Below are 21,336 nucleotides of genomic sequence, written 5' to 3' on the forward strand. Positions count from 1 at the left end.
TCTTGAGGGTGCTTTTGGGTAAGGTTGGACATGGCAGAACCAAGAACAGTTGCCAGGGCATACTGTATTTGTGCAAATGAAGAATGTTTAAAATTCATGCTTACTGTTATAATCATTTTTGTTTTATACTCAGAAAAGTACAAGGGGAAAAAAATGAAATTCTGGCAGATGTATCATTTTTAGCAAATCCAGAATGGAAATTCATGGATCTAAGTAAAGACCTTCTAAGTTCCATGTGAACTTAGGAGAAAAAAAGCGCTAGAGCGGCATTTCAAGGCACTAAAACAAAACTTTTTAAAGAAAGATTATTTTTTTACAAATAAGTGTGTTTCTCATTTCAAGTAGGAATTTCATCTTGCAAATTCCAGTATGAGGGGAGCTGATCTATCAGATGTCAAGACTTGTTGGAATGAAAATCTCCTACATTCTTACAGGGAGTTCTATTTCAGAATGATTGAAGATAATGTCCTTTAGACATCCTTTTCAGCAATGGACAGAAGTTTGGAGAAATACTCATGGGTGACTCATCATAGTGAGTTTTCCTGCATTTTTTAAATTATAACTTGGAGTATGCATTAAAGACTTTTATCCAACCATCTCTTGAGTGTTCTGCAGCTTCTCTGACTACCTGTTCCTATTCAGTCTCCAAGGACGTTAATGGATGATTCTGCTTGTATGTTCTTTTTTTTTGTTTTTCTCACACTAGTGCTTTGCCTTAAAGTAAAGTCCTGTCCTTGAGAAATTGTTGGATAGTTTCTTCTTCTACCCATTTTTTCAGCCCACAGATCTGATGAAGAATTTGAAAAGATCATTTGTATGCCATGGGTTGGGAAGGCAACATATTTAAATATCTGTTAATAGGATTCCTTTTCTCAAAAACCCAGATGAACAGTAATAAAGAATGTGAAATTAATACACATGGGCAAATAAATACATCAAAATAAATAATTGAGTGCAATAAGATTTGGGAAGAGGAGGAGGAGGAGGAGGAGGAGAAAGAGGAGAAATATCCCTTTACCAAGCATGCATAAATTTAATAGAAAGGAGAAAAGACAGCAGAAAAGGGGGAAAATGAAAGTTGGTAGGGCTTGTTGGTGGACAACGTCCTTTGCATGCCAAAAATCCAAGTGATATCTTCAGAAAAAGGATGAAGTGGTTTATCACAAGAAGGAATTCTGTGTAAGAACTGTTATGGGAGACTGAACATTACTTCTCTGCTTCCCCCCGCCCAATGGATACAGTGGATATGGTCATAACATAAAGATGTAAGAGTATTGTGCTGAAGTCCACATATGGTCCAATGCTGTCAGCCCTTTGAGGTAGGCAAGGCCACAAAAGGGAGCAACAGGATTCTGTTTGTTGTTGCAGAACACAATGTCAGAATCTTGAAGAGCCGTCAGAATTTCTCTCTACACCAGGGGTTGCCAAACTTTGGGACCTCAGGGACCACCAAACTCAACTTTTAAATCCTGAGGACCACTAATACGATTAAAAAAAAAAAAAGCTAATATATTTAATATTAAAAAAAATTATACACACACACACACTTAATTATAACAAAAATATAAATGCTTAATGATAACAAAATAAAACATTCCAGGCTGGAAGCATCCCCCCACCTGGCACCTTCCAAAGAGACAGAAGAGCGGAGCTGAGGGGCCTCAGGGCAACTGCCGCTGGGAGAAGCAGAGGCAGAAAGGGGGCTTTGCTCTCCTTGGGGGGCAGCGCCCCTTGGCTGCCACTCCAGGGGCTTCTCAGCAGGCATCTGCCTACAGAAGGACTCTCAGTGATTAATTGGGGGAGGGGAGGAGGAGGTGGGAGCTCCTTTCAGATCCCAGGTGGAGAATCGAGAGAGCTCAGATCTGCAGCCGAGGAAAAGCTGTGGGGGGGCTCTTCCAGGAAAAGTGTCCCTGGGGGCACTTTGCTCGCTTTAGCACTTCGCTGCCAAACCCAGCCACAGCCAGTAATTATTTGGGGGAAGGGGAGAGGGGGAGAGAGAGAGAGAGAGAGAGAGAGAAAATCTCGCATTACCAGGGGAGGAAAGGAGGCGAAACAAAGCTCACTCTTTCACTGAGACCTACAAAACATCAATCTACCGTGTTCCAGGAGTTCTTTGAAATCACCAAATGCTCCCACTTGCAGTTTTCGCACCTCCCAGCTCTTCGAGGGACCCTGGAGTCAAGTCCCTGAGTTGCACGTGCCAACCAGCTCCCACACACGGCGGCAGTAACAGTCCAGCACCCGCTGTCAGCTCTTCCCCATTAGTTCTCTAGTTTTGAATTGCTCCCGCCTCTCTTTCCTTCCCCCTCCCCCCCATGCCCACGTGCAGGCAGCCAAGGTAAGGGAGATGGAGCCATGCGCAGCTCTCAGCTCCTGCAGCCCTCACTGCCTCTACCAACACTGAAGCCTCAGAGATGCAGGCAAAGCCACCACAGCGGTAGCGCCCTGAGTTGCTTACTTCTCCACTACTGCCTCCTCCTCCTCCAGCACCACCTCCTTCTCTGGGTAGGGCGATTCTTAACTAACTGAGCATGCTAAGGCAACTCTGGCGCCACCACTGCGGTGGCTTTGCCTGCATCTCCGAAGCTTCAATGTTGGGAAAGGCAGTGAGGTCTAAGGTGCCAAGAGCTGCGCACGGCTCTGTCTCCCTTTCCTTGGCTGCCTGCATGTGGGCGTGGGGGGGGGGGAGGGGGAAGGAAAGAGAGAGAGGTGGTAGCAATTCAAAACTAGAGAATTAATGGGGAGAGCTGACAGTGGGCACTGGGGAGGGGACTGTTGTTGCCACCGCCCGCCGTGTGTGGGAGCTGGTTGGTGCGTGCATCTCAGGGACCTGACTCCGGGGTCCCTCAAAGAGCCGGGAGGCGTGAGAATTGCATGGCCCAGATTAATTGCTTTCAGAGGCCATTTCTGCGGCCCACCAAAAATTTTCCACGGCCCACCGGTTGGTGACCGCTGATCTACACCATCTTATACCAATCAAAATTAAGGGAGAGAAAAGGTATTCTGATTTCTTTCTCATGCATTCTTTGTTCCCAAGGCTAAGTAATTTTTATGAAACTCTTTTCATCATGGTTTATTTATCCTTTCCTCATTCCCTGGGCCAGATTTACATTCCATCACAATCAAACTTTGCTTCTATAATTCTATCTTCTGTCTTGCAGTTCTGAATCAGAAACCCCAACTATTTTTTTGTTCATAATAAAAATACCTGGCTTAAGATTAATACAATGTAACAAATCATTTAGTCATATAGATGCACAGATCTTGTTGGGAAGGTCTGTAGGGTAAACGCTATTCATGCATCGTACCATGAATTCCTTCATCTGGCATCCCTAAAATTCTCCAGAGCTGTTTTCAATGAAAATCCCGAGAGAACCCTGGAGCAAAGATCTGATCAAGGTAGGGAAGTTTCTGTGTTCTTCAATGCTTGGGACAACAGCAGGTTCATTGAATATCATAGTCAATCAAATAACTGATGACATTTCAGTCATATACAGTGTTAATGGAATGGTGCATTTGACCATGTAATTAGTCAACAGATGTATCCGAACATGCTCTGTTGTGTATTTGAAATACCTGAAGTTTTCCCACTACAATGTGGAAAGAATAAACTACAAAGAATGATTGGCAAGATTACGGTATAGTAATTGTATTTTCCCTTTTGATTATGGTTGTACTTCAAGTAGCTTTTTTTACTTCCTAAAAAAAATATTGATCACTTTGTAGGAATGTGAATTATAATTTCAACAAAAGCAGTAATATTAATAGTATATTTATAATAGCAAATGTTGAAATAGAGATAATCTTAACTGACTGGAGAAAATCTTAACCGAATTTTGTACTAGCTCTGATGGATTGATCCAATTCTCTGTTCCTTTCCCTAAGTTAATTCATTGCTTTTTGTACAGAGAAGCATAGGCTGCCAAGTTGTCAATTGTGTCAAAGGATCCTCTTGCAGAAAAAGAATGTAGAAAGAACAAATGTGATCAAAATAATTGGTTCTGGTTTTGGATATTATGGCATTCTCTGTATCAAATGGCTTTCCATTTTGGGTTATCTGAAACACCCCCAACTTCCAATTTCAGCTCAGTAGAATTCTGTACTAAATCATTAAAATAAACCAAACAAACATCAAACTTGTCATTATAATTTAAAAAGCTAAACAAAACACAGTCGACAAGCATATTGGATGGTTATTACTTGAAGAGAAACCTGGGTGCTGTAAAAATAGCAGATAAATTTAAAGGCATAAGAAACCCAGGGTGGTGAAGAAAGCAATTGATGTGACAAATAAAAACAATGTTGTCCCTTAGAATATAATTCCTGCTGTCGCTGGAAATACAGTTGATATTGCTGCCATTAATAGTGGGAGTAAACAAGTATTATTGCTCAACATCCCATGCGTCTTGAAACAAGATATTTTCCAGGCAAATAGATTGCCTTCTAATAATAGGTCTGGTTGTTGTGGGCTGCAATCTGGAAAATATGTGTATATGCAAAATCCTTAATGGGACTGATGTTTCAGTAGCTGTGGCTTCATTTCTGAGACTTTCCTAGGCTCCTTGTTTTCACTAGTCTTCTACCACTCAAAATCTTAGCCAAGGCACTGAATTAGAAGAGGAAGACACAAATAGAAGTGGATGTTGTTGCTGCTTGAAGAAAAAAAGAAAACACTACATGAATTCCTCTGAGTTCATAAAATCACATGAGAGTTTCTGTTTCTGTTGGGAGAGGCTTAGTTCATTAATTCTGCCATTCTACCCACTTACCACATCTGACCATTAAGCATGTACCACTGTTTCTGGCTTGAGTGGCAGCCCCATATAGAGCGAATTATAGTAATTTAGAGTTGGCAGGAGCATGAGTGGATGTCTTAAGTGCATTCTATTTAAGCTAAAGCTGCAATTGGCTCACCGACTAAAGCTGTGCAAAAGCACTCCTGGTCACAGTTTCCTCTCAAGTGCCCAATATCAGAGGTCAACAAGGCACCCAGTAGGATTGCCATGCAGTTGACAAGAAGTCTGCTGGATCCATCTGTAGCTTTTCTATGCTTCCATCTGTAGCTTTTCTATGCTTCCATCTGTAGCTTTTCTATGCTGTTGGGCAAATGGGAGTCTGGAGAGATGTAAAAAGAACAGGGCGAATAAAGTTAGGGGGAGAACTGACTTACTCTGCAGAAAATCTTATGTCCTCATGACCCTGAATTTAAGATCCTCCACTACACAGGAAGAAAAGATAGAATTATAAACAAGGAAAAGTGTCCTGTACCACAGTGGTCCCCAACCACCGGGCCCTGGACCGGTACCGGTCCGTGGATCATTTTCTACTGGGCCGCCAGTTTGCTGGGCGCCGCCATCTTGTTTCGACGAGAAAGTGCTTCTGGGTGAGCTTTTCCGGTTGGAAAGCGGCGTTTGGGTTTTGAAGGAATCCTCGCGCCTTAGTTTCATCGAAGGGGGGGCCAGCTTTGAACAAAGAGCCGTCCCGATGGTGGAGGAGATTAAGAAAGCACAAAAAAGGTACAAAGGAGGAGTTGAAGGTGGCGGGGAGAAGCGGGGGACGGCTGGCTGGCCGGTCGCTCGGCTCGCCTTGCCTTGGTCATGCGTGCTGATGCCAGTACCAGGCCGTGGATCATTTTGTGATGCCGGTACCGGGCCGTGGCACAAAAAAGGTTGGGGGCCACTGCTGTACCATTTCCCAATCTTACCAACTTAAGGTAATCAGCTGTGGAAAATTGTATTCTTCAACATGCCATTTTATCACTTGAAATATTTGATTTAGAAACACATATAGTATGGTCAGTGTGGTCAAATTCATTTAAATGCATAGTAATACACTATAGATACACTGGAAATATATACTGTATATTCATTTCACATAACTATCTTACATTAAGATATAAGATTAACTTCCCAATAATAGGGAAGTTAAGGTTTTTCTCATATGGTGTAGAAGAGACAATCCCATTTGTTGCATTTGTTCCCCACCCAGCCCCAAAGTGTTTATTGTGTAGGATTAAATTCCTATTCCTTCCTTCTAAGCTGAATGCTAACTCTATGCTTCTGTTTTCTTAATTGTTTTATTCTAGTGGCCTCCTGATACTATAAGCTTGAAACTATTTTTATTACTTGATCTATGGGTTTCTATTGCCATGTGTTTGTAGCACAATGTTTTCTGATTTCAACTATTTCTCAGCTTTTAACTCTTTCTATTTTTCCTTCAACTCTTGTAGCCATTCCCAGTCCGCGTGCATGCATGCAAAAACCCTCTATCGCTCCTCTATAGATTTGCAAATGGCCTTTTGTCAGCGTTCACAGCTCCAGCTGTTTCTGGAGTTGATTTGTGGAGCTCTGCCTTGAGGCTGCTTGCAGGCGGTAGGCTTCGGGTTTTTTTTATTTATTTGCAGGCTTACTTGGGCTTGCAAACTCTGATCGGTCTCTTTTCCTCCAGCATCTCTCAGCTCTGCTTCTCAGTCATTCTCACACTTCCACATAATGCAGTTGTCTCTTGCGCTCCTCTGAGGATGCAACTGAGGTGCTTCTCTTTAGATTGAAGGTTTCTTTTTCACACATCGCTGCTGGTTTTATTTTTCCTGTGCCATTTTTCTTAATGCACCGCACCCAGGCTTGCTTTCAGTTCCTTTTTCTAAAACAAACTCTTGGGTGGGACTGTTTTAATCCTCCTTCCCAAGCAATACAAAAACTCTGGAACCCAGAAAGGAAAAAATGCTTGCCCACTCTGATAGTTGGTTCACTCTTCCAGGATCTTAATTATTTTGTAATAAATCACATAACTGGGTATTATTTAACATGTTCAGTGCCTCATTCCTTGATCTGTGAGAAAGGCGTGCTTCCTAGGTGTTCAGATACCTTCAGGACAATATATATAGTCCTCAACTTATGATCACTCATTTGGCAATCGTTTGAAGTTATGATGGCACTGAAAAAAAGTGACTTATGACTACTCCTCATACTTATGACCATTGCAGCACCCCTACAATTATGTGATTAAGATTTGGCAACATTTGGTGTTTCGTTATGGTTGCAGTTTCCCTGGGTCACATTGCCATTTGTAGCCATAAAATGTTTTATGTCATTTCTATAATTATGTCCATATATAAATGATGCAAATCTCATGATATATGTTAGTTTACTTCATTTATGTAAGTATCAAAATGATATAATTGCTCCAAGTCATAATTTATGATCATATATATGATTCATGCTTTGTTATTTCACAGATCAACAATAAAGCACACATTTATGTGTACCATAGACCAGGGGGTGTCACTCGATTTCATTGAGGGCTGCATCAGGGTTGTGTTTGACCTTGGGGGCTGGGTGGCCATGGCCAGGGTAGGCGTGGCCAGCTTGACATCACTCGTGTCTGGGGCACCTGTGGCCCAAATGCTCTGCCAGAGAAAACGAGCTCCCAAACTCCGTTTTCAGCTGGAACGGCCTCCTGCAATCCTCTGCCAGCAAAAACAGAGCTTGGGAGGACCGCATTTTCGCTGGCAGAGACACCGCAGGCCAGTCCTTCACTATTTCCAGGGCTCCCCTGAAGGCCAGATATAAGTACCTTGTGGGCCAGATTTGGCCCCTGTGCCTTGAGTTTGACACCCCTGCCGCAGACATATTTGTCAGAAGCTATAAACCAAGAAAAAGGCTGCATTGGGACATATGCAAATAACTGCAAGTTAACATGTGTCCTAAATGCAAAGACCAGTCACACAGTTATTTTTCATCATTGTTGTAACAAAGGATATTGTATGAGACAGTCACTAAACAAGGACTGCCTATATTTATCTGCATTGGGCATGGGCGTTGCATATATATTAGAAGGGTGAGATACGTATTTTTAGGTAAATAAAAATCTCTGACCATATTGCATACTAGAGCAATTGTATGTCCCTAGAAACCTAGAAATTGTATGTCCTGTTTTTGCAGGATGTAATAATGTATAGAAAGAAAAATGGGTGTTACTTTGTAAAAACTACAGATATAATACCGTCTGGTGTTTTCCAATTTATTACCAAACAATGGCTTGCATTTAGGTTACAGTAATCCTCAAAATGAAAAAAAAAGTCTTCTGCAGTCACAACATAAGCCTAAGATTGAAAATCAGGCTTGTCAGATGCTACATCTTTTCCATCCTGCTCTACGGAGTAGAGAGTTGGTCTCTGACAGAAAGCCACTTGAAGAGACTAGAAGCATTTGAAATGTGGATTTACAGACAGCTGTTACCTATAAGCTGAGTTGACAAAATCAGAAATGAGGAGGGGATAAGCTGACTGGGAAAGCCAAGGGAAATAATCAAAATAATCAAGGGAAATAAAAAAGCAAAAGTTAGAATATTTTGGACATGTGATGCAATACCCAGAAAAATATGGCATACTTCACTTCATCCTCCAGGGAAAGATTGAAGGCAAATGAGGTCCAGGCAAAAGAAGAACATCGTGGCTTCAAAATCTAAGGGACTAGTTTGGACAAAATTCAGCAGCACTTTTTCGTGCGGCTGTTGATAAAAATAGGATCGCCAACATGATTGCTGACATCCAATGACGGATATGGCACAAGAAGAAGAATCCTTTATTGGATCCACATAATAACCTAGAAAAATTAATTTATTTCTAATGCTGAGCAACTTTATTTAACTGGCATTAAGATGCTCACAGAATCTAAAACTCTGTTTTTAATCTCCCAAAATTAGAACTTGTTTCTCATGTTTACACCTAGACAGCTTTTCCCAAATAGTTCTCTTATTCCAAAAAAGACATACCTGATGTCAGACAATTAGTCCCTGGAGCAACATGTATCTTGGACATGGATATTTAGTTCCTCCAGCAACAGATTGTTTATACACTTTGGCTAGCAAAGGAATCTATCCCCAGGATCTGTCAACAGCAATGTAATTCAAGTAGGATCCTACTTTAACACCTTGTTCACAACAACCTCATCCATAGATATAAATACTTCATGAAATCTTCTGTTTGTATGTCTAAGACATTTTAACACTTGATTGTGATTCCTACAAACCACAAAAAAATTCCATTTGCTCTATATAGTATAGTTGTTACACAAGACATTTTAATTCATATTTTATAAAAAATACAGCAATGTGTTATGTTTTATGACAGACTTATTCTTCACATTTCTGTGTACATATAAATCATTTGCAATTTCTTCAATTATTTCTACACAAAGTATGTTATCCATTATACTAAAGGCCAATTTTGCTACAATGAAAAGAGTGGAGATGCAGAAATAAACTCTGCCACATGAAATATGGATAGTTTCCATAATGAAATATGGATAGTTTCCATAATGTTCCATAACTCGATGCCTAGTCATTGTTATGGAGCATGCATGCAACCTTGCCAAAATGCTTCATTCCTCAAATGTTAAAAAATGTTGACCTCATCATTCCAGAAGGAGTCTGGAGGGAGCCACAGAGGTCTTGAGAGGCCAAATGCAATCCACATGGATTATCTATCCCTGGATTAAGTGAGAAGCAAAGAAGTATTTTGAAAACATTTTATAGCCTGTACAATCATTTGCTTAATTGTGTGACGGCTTAAAATGAGTAGAGGATGAAGCATTTCACTTATGTCCCTGTAGTCTAACTGTCCTATCTTGTCCTATTATGTCCTGAGTAGGACAAATGAAGGTGAGTTGTTCTTACATAGCTTCAGTGGGCGGGGGGGAGGGGGGGAGGGGAGAGAACCCTGTAACCTGGTACCAAATTTAGTTGGAACTTAGATTGATTGAGGACTGTTCTTATATTCACATGACCATGAGGACAGCTCCACTTCAGATCTTGTGAACTAAGGAAGACCAAAGAGCAAGGTAATTGAGGGCCAGGATATTTTGAGAGGATTAGTGTATGTCTTCCCCCATTTTTCCATCTATTTATGGGCATTCACAGGCTTAGGTGAATGCTTGAACAAACCTTAGCCTTAGTTTATGCCTAAAACAGTGGACAAGAGTTTTCTATTTCTTACAGATTAAAATAGAATTTATTGGCCAAGTGTGATTGGACACCCAAAGAATTTGTCTTTGGTGCATAAGCTCTCAGTTTATATAAAAGATATAAGTGACGAATCATGATCATAGTCATCATAAATTCATTCATCATAAATCATAAGTTACAACACTTAGTGATCATCATAGGATACTAAATAAGCAATCAAAATCATTCTAGGAAACTGAATAAAACAATATAAATCATAAGATACAAGCAACAAGATTATAATCATAAGTAGAAAAGGAGATAGGTAATAGGAAGGATGAGAAGAATAATAGTAATACAGTCTTAGTTTTATTTTTTATTTATTTTATTTTGTCAAGCGATTATAAGATAACAGGTATAAGTATAAACATAGTTATGAATACATGTAATGGATACGAATAAGAAAAAAAGAAACAATAGGACAGGGACGGTAGGCACGTTGGTGCGCTTATGCACGCTCCCTATGAAACTAAGTACCTTGTGAGGCACTTAGTCACAAGGTACTAAACTAGTAAATAGTTTGACAGTGTTGTGGGAATTAGTTGTTTAGCAGAGTGATGGCATGTGGGGGAAAAACTGTCCTTGTGTCTAGTTGTCCTGGTGTGCAATGCCCTGTAACGTTTTGAGGGTAGAAATTGAAACAATTTATGCCCAGGATGTGAGGGTATGGTTATACATGGTAAGGCTCCAGGAGTTCCACAAATAATTGATTTAGGCCATAAATTGGCAAATTGAACAGCCCCCAAATTTAAATTTAAGATTAGCACATGAAAACCATGGGGCCTTAAAATATTATTTATGTTTCATGCATTCACTATTTTTAGAATTAATAGTTTTCATTTAGGCACCTGAAAGTCCAATAAGCAATGAAGTGAAAATGTATTACTTTAGTAATTGGATACAAGTGCTTCCTGTGGAATAGATAACTTGCAAATTCTAGAGAAAACTAATCTGGAATATTAGGCACTAGAACATGGGTTTGCAAACTAAAATTCAGGTGTCGCTGAATTATAACTCCCAACATCCCTCACTGCTATCTATGCTTCCTAGGAATGTTGAGAATTATAGTTTGGCAACTTCTTAAGTGTAATTGGTTACATACCAGTATTATTATATTATTATCTATGACTCAAATGACCAGGCTTAAGTAGTTTCTCTAATTCCTCCACACAGTAAGCAGAATGAATTCTGTACATTTATTCCTATTTAAGTTGCAGCTAACCACAGTTCCCATACATCAATCTTATGAAGCCTTAACCTACTCTTCTGAGTTACTAATATCACTATTTTAAATTGTAGCCAGTCTTTGGATCCATAGAGCACTATAGCAAAACTAACAAAGCAAACAAAAGTATGGATCCATGGACCGATATGCAGAATAACATAAAAAAATATAAAATGCATGCAACAAAATATAAAAATAGTTAAATCCCAGTAAAAGAAAATCCAAAGCAACCACAATCAGCAACCCAAATAAAATGTTGAACTTTACCAAACTTTACCAATAATTAAACTACATTTCTAAATAGTTCAGATCTACTTTTCAAATAGCAAATATTGCTCCATTTGCTGTTCTTCCCGTACCTTTGAAATTGATCCCCAGCAGGTTTTCATTATAACCTTTCTTCTTTCTTCTTTTAATATTTACATTTCATAAAAAGTCTCTGTTGCCTTTTGAAAAAGGTCAGATTAACATATTTGAAACAAGAAATTAGTGGCAATTTATATACTTCTCTTGCCAAAGGCGTCTGCTGAATTATACAGAAATCCTCATTTCCTCAGACTCTGGGTTTTTTTCCCTGCTAATGTCACCATTCTTAATTTCAATGGTCAACAATATTACAGAGAATAAATATGCAATTCTGCTATAATTTTACCCTTTCATTTTTATAAATAGACTGAAGTTCTTTATTTGAACAACAATAATACCGTATATACTCGAGTATAAGCCGAGTTTTTCAGCCCATTTTTTGTGCTGAAAAATCCCCCTCGGCTTATACTCGAGTCAGATTTCCCTCTGAAAAAAAAATGGTGTGGAGCAGCCGCTGCTACGGGAACAGTTTACTGCCATCACCCTCAAAAGGGGGGCAACCGGACAGGGAATCCGAGGGCAGCGCTCGTTGCATGCCGGAGGCGACAAGCCCCACTCGGGTGGACGTGTTTGCCCAGAGACCCCGGACGAAGCAGCGGCAAAGCTCCGCTGACATCCGCGGGCAGACAGGCGAACGCGGGAACTTCTCCTCCAAGGGCGCCCGGCGCCTTTCTACCCACCCCCGGCCCGTCTCTTTCAAGCAGCGGCGACTGCAGGGTGGGGGTCGTCCTGCGGGGACACGGAAAGAGGGGCGGGCGGGAGAAGCTCCTCTCCCTGCCCCGCCCCGGGGGGGGTGTCTTCCCCTTCTCCCGGTACAGGGAGCTCCGCGGCGCTGGGCGGGCGCCAAAGACGACGCTCGGGGCTCAGTCGGAACCATCCGGCATGCCCAATCCGATGCTAGTGCAGCGGCTGCGCGCAGCTTCGCTCCAGCGGCGGCCTTCCAAGCCGTGGCCTTTCCCTTCCCGAGGCGACCTGGGACTGGGGCCGCGCCGGCGGCAGCGACTCCCAACAGCCCAGCCGGGAAGGGAAAGGCAAAAGCGCTTTGCCTTTCCCTTCCCGAGGCGGCGGGACTGGGGCCGCGCCGGCGGCAGCGACTCCCAACAGCCCCAGCCGGGAAGGGAAAGGCAAAAAGCGCTTTGCCTTTCCCTTCCCGAGGCGACGTGAGATAGTGAGATCATTTCCCAAATTAATTATTTTTATTTTTGAAATTTACCAGTAGCTGCTGCATTTCCCACCCTCGGCTTATACTTGAGTCAATAAGTTTTCCCAGTTTTTTGTGTAAAATTAGGTGCCTCGGCTTATATTCGGGTCGACTTATACTCGAGTATATACGGTAATAATTAGCATTAATATATTCTTGCAAACATTCTCACTTATTTCCAAGATAGGCCAGCATTATTCATATAATGTTGCAGATAGAGACAGGAGATCATTGAGATTCATTCTTTCTTTTTAATTAGGATATAAATCTCTACATCACATTTTATTTTAAAATTTTAGGACAGTTCATAACTGATAAAAAAACACAATCAGAACCTAATTAAAAATGTGTATTTATTTTTGATAACTGTCCAACTACATATCAAGCCATAAAAACAGTGAAAAAATTAAACATCAGAAAAGTTAAATAATGGTGCATATAGTGATGCCATACGAATGCCACAATTATATATGGCATTCCAACATCTGATGTATGTGTTAAATCGTGGCATTTGAATTATAATATTGTCACACCTCTTTTCCCATCCCCTCCATCCTAGTTTGGAGTAGCACCTAAAAAACTGGCACTAGCCAGCTTTCTTGGGAAATGAATCACAAAAATGTAATTGTATGCCCACAAGACCTTGGGAGACAGGGGGAAGAGGTGTAGGTTAGACAGCCATCAGGTATCTCAGCCACAGAAGGAAAAAGGTGTGGGAAGTGTTTACTTAGTTTTTTGGAGAGTAAAAGCAAAAAATGGGAGAAGTGCTTTCAGAGAAGTGCAAGATTATGTTACTGAAACTTTACCATAAATGTAATGTTAGTACTCATGGATTGTACTTCTTGTCTGGAGTACCTCAAAGGGCTGAAAAAATGAGATACCACAAATGAAAAGGCCTTTTTCCTCCATAGCCTATCACAGGGCTGTCAATCAGGCCAAATGCGTCAGGTGCTGGCCACAGCCACACCCAGTTTAGCGAAGGCGAAAAAAGTCCTGATACATCACGTGATACCACCTTGACAACGTGAGTTTGACACCCCTGGCCTATCAGCTTCCTCTAGATGGCCAGTGATTCTGGAGAAAAGGAATAAGTGCACTTCCTCACCACCTCTATTATCATTCCTCAAAACGTCAGAAAAAAATCTAAACATGAGTCAAGTCTGTTTTCACCTCAAGATGTCGACCAACTGAAGAGCACCCCCCCCCCATGTTCCAATAGTGTCTTGCTCCCTCCCAAAATGTGTATGTATATTTGGTAATCATAAAAAATCACTGTGGGTTCAAAAGCTAAGAATCAGGATCACATGTAAATTCCAGTTCAGAAGATCTGTTGCTCAAGTCTATACCCAAGTATCTGGTCAACAAATGGTCAGCACTAAATTGGTGCTAGATAAGAGTTAATGAGATTCAAAGAAGGCCAGACCTGGAGTGTTTGCAGACACATAAGGATTCTAGATTGAGTCCTCTTTTGATTCTGCCCCTACGCTCTGCCTGCTCTTCTCACAGTACCAGTGTGGGGTGAAAGGAGAGCCCAGAAGGCAGAAACTATGAAGTTCTTACCAATGGAAAAATAATCCATGCTGAATGTTGACAGAGACCAAGCATTTCATATAGAAAACCTAGCAATTTCTAAAGTACTCCGAGCAATGAAAATAAAGAGAGACATCCTCCCCAAGAGATAATGGTATGAGATCATAAAAGTACAGAGCTAATCAATGCAAATGTGATACATGGAAGGAACTTAAGGGAAATTTTGGTATACATCTGAGGGACAACTCATTTGGGGGATTCTGTGGAATTCTCTGAAGGGAAATATTCTTACTCTGTGGCTAATTACTGAGTAACTATAGTATAATTTTCTTGGCTAGATGTCAAGTCCTTTAGCACAGCATGTGGCAACATGTAGCTTACATTGATTGGTCTTGAAAAAGCTAAGTTAAGATCAGGTTAGTAACCAGATGGGAGACCAGCAAAAATCCTCAAATCTGTAAATTAGATTACATACATACACACAAAAAAGCAGAAAAAACCATGGCAAAGTACTGCTGCTGCCAAGGAAAGTACATGGCCATCTCTCTCTCCCCCTCCCCCTTCCCCCTCTCTCCCTCCCTTTCTTTCTTTCTTTCTTTCTTTCTTTCTTTCTTTCTTTCTTTCTTTCTTTCTTTCTTTCTTTCTTTCTTTCTTTCTTTCTTTCTTTCTTTTTCTTTCTTTCTTTCTTTCTTTCTTTCTTTCTTTCTTTCTTTCTTTCTTTCTTTCTTTCTTTCTTTCTTCCTTCCTTCCTTCCTTCCTTCCTTCCTTCCTTTCTTTCTTTCTTTCTTTCTTTCTTTCTTATCGGACATGATAGTAGTATTCCAGTATTTGAGGTGCCACAAAGAAGAAAGGGTCGAAACACCAGAAGGCAAGACAAGAAACAATGAATGGAAACCAAGCAAGGAGAGAAACAACCTGGAATTAAGGAGATACTTCCGAACTATGAGGACAATTATCCAGTGGAACAGCTTGCCTTCAGAAGTTGGGGTGCTCCATCACTGAAGGCTTTTAAGAAGACAGCCACTTGTCTGAAATGGTATAGGGTCTCCTGCTTGAACAAGGGGTTGGACTAGAAAACCTCTAAGGTCCAATCCAGCTCTATTTGTATTGTCTGTCTGTCTGTCTGATCTGTCTGTCTGTCTGTCTATCTGTCTATCATCTGTCTATCATCTAATCTTCCATTAAGTTCCAGGAGACAATGATTAAAGCTGGCTAAACAATCCATCGTCCCTCTGGAATCGCATTGTGTTATACTTTTGTTCCTGGCTTTATTTTTCTGAAGGGACACCCATCCTCACAATCTTTATAGGTATTTCACCTGACGGGAAATACATAGCAGTGATAATATCTGAATTGTAGATATCCTGCTTTACAACTCCATATTTTAGTAAAATTATGAAATTATTCATAATGAATAACCAAGATGATATCTATAAAACAAGATGACACCTCAGTATAATAAAGAAAACCTTCATATTTCTATGGCCTAGTTTTCCAGTCATCCACCAGTAATCGAATATAAGTATTCTATGGATAGAATATATATTGGTGTTTTATGAGTGTTTCAGGACAGCAACAGCAACATGACAATTCAGATTCCACATTAGTTGCTACAGCAACCAATGTATTGAAAGTCACAAACAACTTGTGCGAACTGTTACTATCATCTTCCTTTTCAAAGAAGGTAGAAGTGCTCTTTTATTTTAATCTTCAGCAAGACCTTTTTGTAACCTTTCACTTTCTTTGATTTCATCCATTTTTGGTTAAAGACAAACAATTTATCTTTCTCAGATAAAAATACAGGTATTGAAGGAAACAGAAGTGTGGATGCTGTGGTAGCCATTTTCTGATACCATTGGGTGCTGTATGTACTGGTTTGTTTTGGCTTTCTTTTACTTAGAAAATATCTGATGGAGCTCTTTTGGTTTCTTTGAATTCCTTGACTTCTTGAGTATATTTTGACAGGCCTTTGCTCGTTCCACACTATTTATTCTTTTTTGAGGACATATCTTTTCCAACATCTTCTAGATGTTCTTTTATGATTTCTGAAGAACTTAAGAAGCTTCTTAGTTGAGAAGCTAAATGTCTTCAAAGAAGAAAGAAAAAACCAAGGAAATCCAGTTATCTTTGAAAAGCACCCTTGGGACAAGAGCTCTAAAAGTTGTGCCAATTTAATGTTAGTCTAACAGTTTAGTTTCTGTCACATCCTATTTAGTCTCCAAAGATAAAGATTAGCTTGTCAGAAACCAGGCATCTGTTCAATAATAGTCATGTGGACCGTCATGCCAACCTATGATCATTCATCAGAGGAAATGATTATGTTTCCTAGTGTATAAATTGTTCACTTTAAGAAACAAAATGTATTTTTGCCCTTGCAGCAAGACTATTATGCCAAATGAGAAATGAATGGCTTGACATATCTGGGTATTATTATTTAGTCACCAGGGATTTTATTTAATATATATAATCTATTGACGTATTATGATCTAGAAAATGTAATATTGCTGATTCATCTCAGCAAGAAGGCAAATGCAAATAATACTTTATGGAGAATGATTTCCAGTTGGGCGTTCAGTTCTTGATGTTTGGGGGAGAGGGCGATGAAATAAATGGGTGCCATTAAGGAGAATTAGCAATGAGCATTTTCCTGTATTAGTTTGTATTTCTTTGTGACTGACTTGTCGCAATGAATTTTAAAAAAATAACATAGTCATACAATAAATCTTGTGCTGTTATGCAGAAGAAAGTCCTAACATTAATAGAAGATGTGCATTTGCATATTGCTGGAATATATTTTGAGTTGCCTGAGTTTCATATGTGTGTGTGTGCATAAATAAAATTAAAATGAAGGAATAGTTTATTATTTGGGGGATGGACCTCAGATTACTGATAGTGAATTTGTCTTGAATGCAGAAAGTACCAGATTTAGTCTCTGGCATATCCAGACTAGGATCAAATGTATCTATCTGACATATTATAACCTGATGTATTCCTTCAGGACTTTAAGTGGGTTATAAATTTAATACATATATTAAAAGCTAAACCTTTTTCTCGAAGCTTTATTTGGAGGCACTGCCAATTTATCCTAGAGGAAGAAATTATGACTCAATATCAGTGGTTATAAACCAGTAGAATCAGGGGTTGTAGAACCGGATGCTACCAGTTCTGCTTGGTTCTATAGAACCGGTAGCTCTGAAGAGCAGCAGACACCAAACCATTTTGGTGTTTGCTGCTATTTGGCCACCCGCCCTCCCGGGCTCTTACTTGTCTTTTATTTCCTGCTTTTTCAGCCTCAGCTGCTTTGCGTGGCACAGCTGAGGCTGAAAAAGCAGGAAAAAAGAGGTTTTTCAAATGCTGCGCACCTGCGCGCAGCGCTTTTCAGCAGTCCGGGAGGCACAGCTTCAGGATTTTTTACACCTGCACGCAAAATGTAGTCACTGAACCAGTAGTAATACCAGTTGAATCCCAACCCTGCTCAATATAATGTAACATCATATGTGCATTAAAACCCTATTAAATATTTCCACCTAGTTCTGTATTTTCTTCATTTTGGCTGGGGTATTTTTGCTTGACATGTTTTTTTTAAAAAATATATCATGGGCATCATTTCTTTTGGAAAGAAACTTGAAAACCAAGCTGAGGATGCAAACTCTTAGGCTACTAATTGAATTGTTGTATTGCTGAGCCATGAAAATGTAAATGTCTACCCGGGGATTTTCAGTTGCTGTTAATAGCCTTGTGTCTGAGGTAAAAGTAAAGCTATTAAAACAGTCTTCATCCAAACAGTGGGAAGGTGCTGAGGATTTCTTTTTTTTTAAATAACAAAGGGAAACATTTTTCAGCTGGAAGCAGTAAATATATTTTGAAACTTTTAATCTGTATTATAATGGTTTGACATTTGTATTTTATTAATAATTTAAGGTAATGTTTGTTAAAATCAATTGTGGGGAGTGCAGTACAGAACTGCACTTCATTTGAATTTTTTAATTAGGGTGCAACAGAAGGAAAGGTGAAAAGATGGTGAGAGGACTTGGTGTGGAACAACTGCCATTCACAGCTCAGTGGTCAGTGATTAAAACAGCCCATTTTTCGGAAAACAATTTCTCAAAGAAATGAACTCCCACTGCATTACTTTTTCTCAAAGATGTTCTAGTCTTTTGATAACAATTAGATAATTACCCAGAGACTGAGAAACACACAGTGACTGAGGTTGGTTCTAGACTCGAGGTTAGGTTTAAACTGTCTTTTTGAAGAAGATGACCTGTTTCAGATTATGGGCTATCCTGTATTGATTAGGGTTACCAGATGAAAATGAATATAGCCAGTTCACACTGGTTCAGGTGATCCGGTTGTTAAATTACTCACCCCCACTATCAAAGTGGATTCTGGGAGCTGCACTGTGCTGCAATGGAGAAATGGGCAATGGCGCAAGGGAAGGAGAACACTGCTTTCCTCTTTCTTCTCCCTGCTCCTCCTCCTTCTCTCGTACCATTTGCTCCATTGCCCATTTCTCCGTTGCAGTGTAGTGCCCTGAATCTACTTTGATAGCAGGGTGGCTGGGTAATTTAACAACCAGTTCACCCACAGTCAGGATGTCCCGTATGTGCAGTGGGGCTGGAGGATGAGGATGGGCCACGCCTCCATGACAGCCAACCTGACCCTGGGCAAACTGGTTGTTAAATTATTTGAATCCCACCATTGATCAGATCCCTTCCTACTGAAGCAGTGATGAGCCTTCAGGCTGAATGGCGGTGATCTAGTTCTCTGTTTACCAGCAGCTGTGCTTGGTATCTTCAGAGATAGACTGAGCTGCTTTGTGATGTATCTCTCAGTTGCTCACATTGTCCGCTTTGTTCCAGAATTTCTTAAATTATACATCATATTTTCAGCAGTTCCTGAAACAAATATCTTCCCTCTTTCTCTCTCCCTTCAAAATATTCTAGGTCCTCAAAGAATTTCTGTTCGAATATGTGAGAAATTGACAATATAATTCCATAAATTACAGTCACGGTTGTCATTTCAAAGAGGACTTATCCACCTCCATCTCTTTTATTATTTAGCATTAGTTCAAGCTTTTCTTATTCTTATGAAATGAATAAATTTTAGTTAGTATCTATAAATGATTTACAGTAGTGTTTTGTAAGACGTGTGTGTTCTGACCCGGTCTTAGCAGAAACAAGAAACAGATTCCTTGTCTCTAAAAACCCCTCTTTATTTATCTCCTGTGAATTAATGGCATTTACACACTGAAAAGTCCAGACAATAGTCTTTCAAATAGTTAAATGAAATAACAGTCCTCATCAGTTCCTTGAGATAATTGCCAGACCATGAGCTCCCAGTGTCTGAGGCACAAAATCTGATGAGCCAAATCTTCAGAAATCTGAACTGATGTGTCCTACAACCACCACTCCCTTTTTCCTTCTATTTATTCCCCAGCCAGGGAGGGGCCATTCAGTGTCCACATGTGCTTTGTTTCCCAAATTGACTCCTTGACCTCCATTGTTCTCCACTCCTAACAGCTTTGCGCATACATGCATCTGGAACAGGCCCCAACTGTTCTTCCTCCTCACTCATATCAGCTTCCAAAGGCAGCTGCCTCTCTGGTGGCTGGGAAATGTTGGATGGGTATGTAAAATAATTGTGTAAAAAAAGACATCAAGACCAGAGGGCTGCCATCTCAAATATCTGACTTTGTTGGGTTACCCTTCATTTAGAGATGCATATCTTAAGGAAATAGCAGGTGTGTCATAGCTTGAATCTGTTTCAGCATTCTCTTTCCAAGTATAAGCTAGAAGTAGGCCTTTTAACCAGCGCTCCAGATTAGTTGAAATTTATTTATTTATTTTATTTGTCAATCGCTTACAAGATAATAGGTATAAGTATAAACATGAGTAAGAATACAGGAAATAGGTATGAATAAATGGGGACAATAGGACAGGGATGGGAGACACAATGGTGCACTTATGCACGCCCCTTTCAGACCTCTTAGGAATGGGGTGAGGTCAATAGTGGATAGTTTGAGTTTAAAGGAGTGGGGATTTGAGGATGTAACAACAGAGTCAGGTTTTGCATTCCAGGCATTGACCACTCTGTTGCTGAAGTCGTACTTTCTGCAATCAAGTTTGGAGCGGTTAACATTGAATTTGTACCTGTTGTGTGCTCTTGTATAGTTGCAGTTGAAGCTGAAATTTCTTCAGTAGAGGCTCATTTCTCTTGTGAGCTCTTGGAAAGATGCCAGGATATCTAGCACTGGATGTAAATGGAACATTTCTTGAGGAATATTTTCTGGTTTGTTGAGTAACCAGACTTTTCTTGGTCCAAACAGAAGAATTGGCAGTAGGCTCTTTCTTTTTCAAATGCTTTGCATGAATAAGTGTCATTTGATTAACCAGAACAGGGCTGTCAAACTCACGACCCACAGGCCAGATGTATCATGTGTGTTTGCCACGCCCACGCTTGGTTTAGCAAAGGGAGAAAAAGTCATGATACATCATGTGATGATGCTGTGACCATGCGAGTTTGACACTCCTGAACCAGAAGATGAAACTACTCAGGTTAGCTCCAATTCCCTGTATCTTTGCAATTTATCTCTGCTATTCCCCAACTTTTATGCATTGACTGGAGAGAAATCATACCTTCATCAAGGATACTTGAACATGTCTAGTGTATCTCATACGACAGTCTGTGTAACACTGGAGTAATAACGGTTGCACTTGTCCTGCAGATTGTATGATGGGACCAAATATAGAAGAACAAACAAGAGAGCAGCCTTGTTTGAATATAAGAATATTAAAATTAAGTTGATCCAACTTGCCTGGCCCTGTCCTTTGCTGAGTTTAACCTTTATGCTTCAATTAATGTGTAATATTTCTGACTCATTTATTTAGCTCCATAGCTGTGTTTCACCGTATTGCCTAGAACATCTATTTGAAGAAAATGAAGTGTTTGCCTGCTTAATGATTCAGCTCTTTCTTTTAAGAGTCACAGATTAGTGTACCACAATATATGA

General features: G+C 40.1%; 1 long non-coding RNA gene across 3 annotated transcripts in view; it reads left to right on the plus strand.

Moving 5' to 3' along the window:
* LOC148132585 (uncharacterized) overlaps positions 1 to 21,336 on the plus strand; it is a 62,190-nt gene that overhangs the window by 24,101 nt on the left and 16,753 nt on the right. For all 3 annotated transcript variants that reach the window (XR_015748251.1, XR_015748252.1, XR_015748253.1), the window contains one exon: positions 346 to 532. This is a non-coding gene — a long non-coding RNA (uncharacterized LOC148132585). The remainder of the gene's footprint in view (positions 1 to 345; positions 533 to 21,336) is intronic.

Source organism: Notechis scutatus, chromosome 2 (genome assembly GCF_049901735.1).
Source record: "Notechis scutatus isolate UNSWTSFEM ecotype Mainland chromosome 2, rNotScu1.2, whole genome shotgun sequence".
In the NCBI taxonomy this organism is placed as follows: Eukaryota; Metazoa; Chordata; class Lepidosauria; order Squamata; family Elapidae; genus Notechis; species Notechis scutatus.